Genomic DNA, 3,832 nt, shown 5'->3' with positions numbered 1-3,832 from the left:
CTTCAAAAACTTGTGCCATACTTTACCAAACTTTTTCCATGCGATCGTGAGAGCACGCCACGGTGACACAATGATTTTCGTTATTTCCGGACTCTATATGCATTTCCTGTAATTAAAATACCAACAAGGCCTATGCCTCTTGCCACACCCTGCGGCCGAACTGTTTGAAGTTTTTTCCCGTTTCTCGGGCAATGAATGAAAACTCGCAAAACGACACACAAACGATCTTGCTCTCACCCACGGGCAATGAATGAAAACTCGCAAAACGACATCCGTGGGTTTACCCTTAAGACCCTTATTCTGCTAACACCTAACCTTATTATGCTAACACCCAGACCCCACGTCGAACCTTATCATCCCACCCCACCAAACCCACCTTCCCCGGTCAAACCCCACCCACCACCTTCTCTCTCTCGCCTACCTCCCACAACCACCGCGCCGCCTCTTAGTCCAGGGCGCCGCGCTCCCCTCCCCCACCTCACCCCACAACGCCGCCACTCCCCCAGCCAAGGCCACCCGCCACTCGGCCACGCGCCTCCCCTGACCGGCCTTCTTCCAGAGGCCCGACGACGGGTCGCCGCAACAAGCCCACCCACCACCTCCCTCTGTCGCCGGCCAGGGCGACCGCCGCCTACCCGCGCCACCCCGGCTCCAACTCCGCGCCATCCACCTCCACATCAAACGGCGGCGCGCCGCCCAGCCCCAACCGCGAGATCCACGCGACGACGATCGGTCCACCATGGCGTCGAGCGCCTCCTTCCCTCGGCGTCGACTGGATCCATCCACCCCTACCGGATCCGAGCCTTCTCACTGCCGGATCCCCTTCCTCCTCTCTAACATAAGATGAAGGCGCGCGGGATGGGCAGAGGGAGGAGGGAGTGTGCTCCCTCGGCCGTCCCACCGTCGATTAGCCGGCCCACTGCTCAGGTTGTGCAGTTCGAGAGGAGTGATCCTGCAGTGCGGGAGATCATGGGTGTGCAGTTTTTTTGCCTCATATTTTTGGTGTACAGATGAATGTGTGGTTGTATGCGTTTTGACTGTGGGTGTGCAGTTCTTTTTTCTTCAATTTTTTGCTTGATTTGTGTAGGGCAGTTAGCTTGGGTGCCAGTTGCATTCCGGATTCTTTCTGTGTGTTCTTCATCAATTCGTGAAAGTGTATGGCAACGACCACACCCCAGTTCATGGTGGTGCTTGAGACCGGGACAGCCCCCTCGACGGCTGTTCAACTCTATGCTCGGCAGCCTCGTGCAAGCACGACGAGGTGAGCATTTCGTGATCGCGGCAGTGCAGCTCACACGCCCTGTGGTTTGCAGCCCAGAATTCCTTCTATGCTTTCAAATTTTGTTTTTTGCTGCAGGCATCCCACCGGTGGCGTTGCCGTGCAATTGAGGTAGTGCTCTTGCGCAACTCCCAGTCCACCTCGATGTCGTCCACACTGCAGGGCAGATCAGGCAAGAACAGGGGCATCACCGGCTAATCGGCCATAGGCTCGCTCTCCACCTCTCTCGAGTGGCCATCGTCGTGCAGCTCGGCTACAAGACGCATGCAGTGAACAGCGCGAGGGATAGCGGTGAGACTGTCATATGCTAGCGGTGCAGTGCGCCTCCACAAGCAGTTCTGTCGGTGTGTGTGCCCTTTTAAAACTGCAGTGCAGTTTATTTTTTTAGAATTGATCCACAAAATGCAGTTTTGGCGCAGCTAAGTTCTTTTCTTTTTTGCTACGGAAGTAAAGTTTTCTTGCGAACGCAGCTCAATTGCTCGTTAGTGTGCCCCGACACTGCACTGTGAATTTTCTGTTGCAATTCACTCTGCATAATTTTTTTTGCTTCAGTCCAGTGGCGTGGCCCGTGTGCAAGGTGGTGTGGTTTGATGTCATGCAGGCTGCAATTTTGTATATTTTTGAGTGGTGCGGTTTTGTATCAGTGGAAGTGCAGCCCGTAGACCTTTAGCGACCTGATTGTTTTTTTTCTTAATTTTGCTTCGGTTTCACTTGTTCATAATATATTCAAACATCATGTAGTTCACTGTGAAAACTCTTTGTTATTCAGGCCGCGTTCGGTTTCCCTCTGCTCCATGGCTCCGCTCCCGGAGCCGTAGTTAAAATACTTGGAGCCATCAAACAGCTGCTCTGCAGATTCTAGAATTTGAAGAGTTGGTGGACTGCCGAACGCGCCCTCACTTGTAAAAACAATAGCGGTTCACTTTGTGAAAAAAAGTGCAGCCCCTTAGTGGTCACTTTTGTAAAAAAGGGGGAAAATCCCCACATGAGGTTCACTTCTTTTTCTATTGCAAGAGGTTCATTTCTTTTTCTGATGCAATTTGTTTTGTTTGTGAGACGATTGAAAAAAGTAGTTCACTCCATTTGTTGTAGCAGCTCATTACTCCATTTGTTGTAGCAACTCATTACCCCTTTGTATGAACTCCAATTTGTTTCGTGTCTCCAAATTTAGTCGACTACACCAACACTTGCAGTGCGTTTGGTTCTTGGATGTGGTTCACTTTTAAGAGCGATGCTGTTCACTTGTGTACATGTGGAATTGTGGAAAAAATTAGCAAAACTACAAAAAAAAGTAATGCGGTTCACTACGATATATGTCGCGGTTCACTTGCCCCCGTCTCTGTGGTCCGCTCTCGTTCATAAAGGAAAGTTGAAAAAAAGACAACAGAAACTCCTATGGGAAAATTTACCTCCCATAAAAAAAATCATGCAGTGCATTTGTCGGTCCGATGAAGTGTGGTTTTTAGTCTAAAGAAGTACACTCCACCTTGTTTGGGAAAATTTACGTCCCACAAAAAAGAAATCATGCAGTGCACTTGTCTGTCCAATGAAGTGCGGTTTTTAGTCTAAATAAGTGTGGTTTTCTGTCTGATGCAGTACGACCCGTTTACGGTAGTCCCGAGGTTCACTTTTCATAGTCTTGCGGTTCACCAACACTCGACATGAAGTGCACTCCACCTCGTTTAGAAAAATTTACGTACCACAAAAAAGTAATGCGGTTCACTTCTTGATAGTATTGTGGTTCATTTACACCCGATGTGAAGTGCACTCTACTTTCTCGTCCTTGAAAAAAATTATGTTTGAATAAAATAATCCATGCAGTTCTCTAACACGTCTGATGCAGTGCAGTTTTTCGTCCTATGCAATGCGGTTTTCAGTCGGATGAAGTACCCACGTCGATTTGGGTGTCGCGAAAAACAGAGTGTCCGCATTTCGATAAATTTAAAACTTCTCTTAAATCTTAAGGATTTAGAGAGAGTGTTCTACATGAAAAAATTGCGTCTCGTCGATATCTTTCCAACGGCATATCATTTGAATCATTTCGACAAACGGTTTGTAAATTTTTCGCGAAAAACGGCCGCTGCCACTCGTCGTCCGCCGCACGATTTTCAAAATTAACTTAAAAATATAAGGAATCTCAAAACCATTTCTACATATGAAAGTTGCGCCTTGTCCATAGATTTCCAACGACGTATTACACGCCTCGTTTCGACAAACAGTTCAAAAACTAGAGCGAAAACTGTACCGAAAATTAAATTTTTTTTAAAAAAACGTAATTCCGCGATTTAGTAAATTTGAAACTGCTCTTAAACCGTAACGAATTAGAGAAAATAATACATATCAAAAATATGCGCTTCGACGATATCTTTCCAACGGCGTATCATTTGCTTTATTCCGATGAGCGGTTTAGAAAAAATCACAAAAATACGCTCGCTGCCACTCGTCATCCGCTGCACCATTTTGAAAACTGCTCTTAAACCGCGAGGAATCTCGAAAAGTGTTCAACATGGCTATGTTATACGCCTCGTTCGGATAAACGGTTAAAAAATTAGA

The 3,832-nt window shown here is 47.3% G+C and overlaps 1 long non-coding RNA gene across 1 annotated transcript; it reads left to right on the top strand.

Annotated features, from left to right (window-relative positions):
• Positions 1-975: 975 nt before the first annotated feature.
• Positions 976-1,951, top strand: LOC109738475 (uncharacterized). The gene is made up of 2 exons (XR_002226828.4): positions 976-1,261; positions 1,358-1,951. It is a non-coding gene; the product is annotated as an uncharacterized lncRNA (long non-coding RNA).
• The last annotated feature ends 1,881 nt before the right edge of the window (positions 1,952-3,832 follow it).

This window comes from Aegilops tauschii, chromosome 3 (genome assembly GCF_002575655.3).
Source record: "Aegilops tauschii subsp. strangulata cultivar AL8/78 chromosome 3, Aet v6.0, whole genome shotgun sequence".
Classification (NCBI taxonomy): domain Eukaryota; kingdom Viridiplantae; phylum Streptophyta; class Magnoliopsida; order Poales; family Poaceae; genus Aegilops; species Aegilops tauschii.
This window is presented reverse-complemented; position numbering and strand designations above follow the sequence as displayed.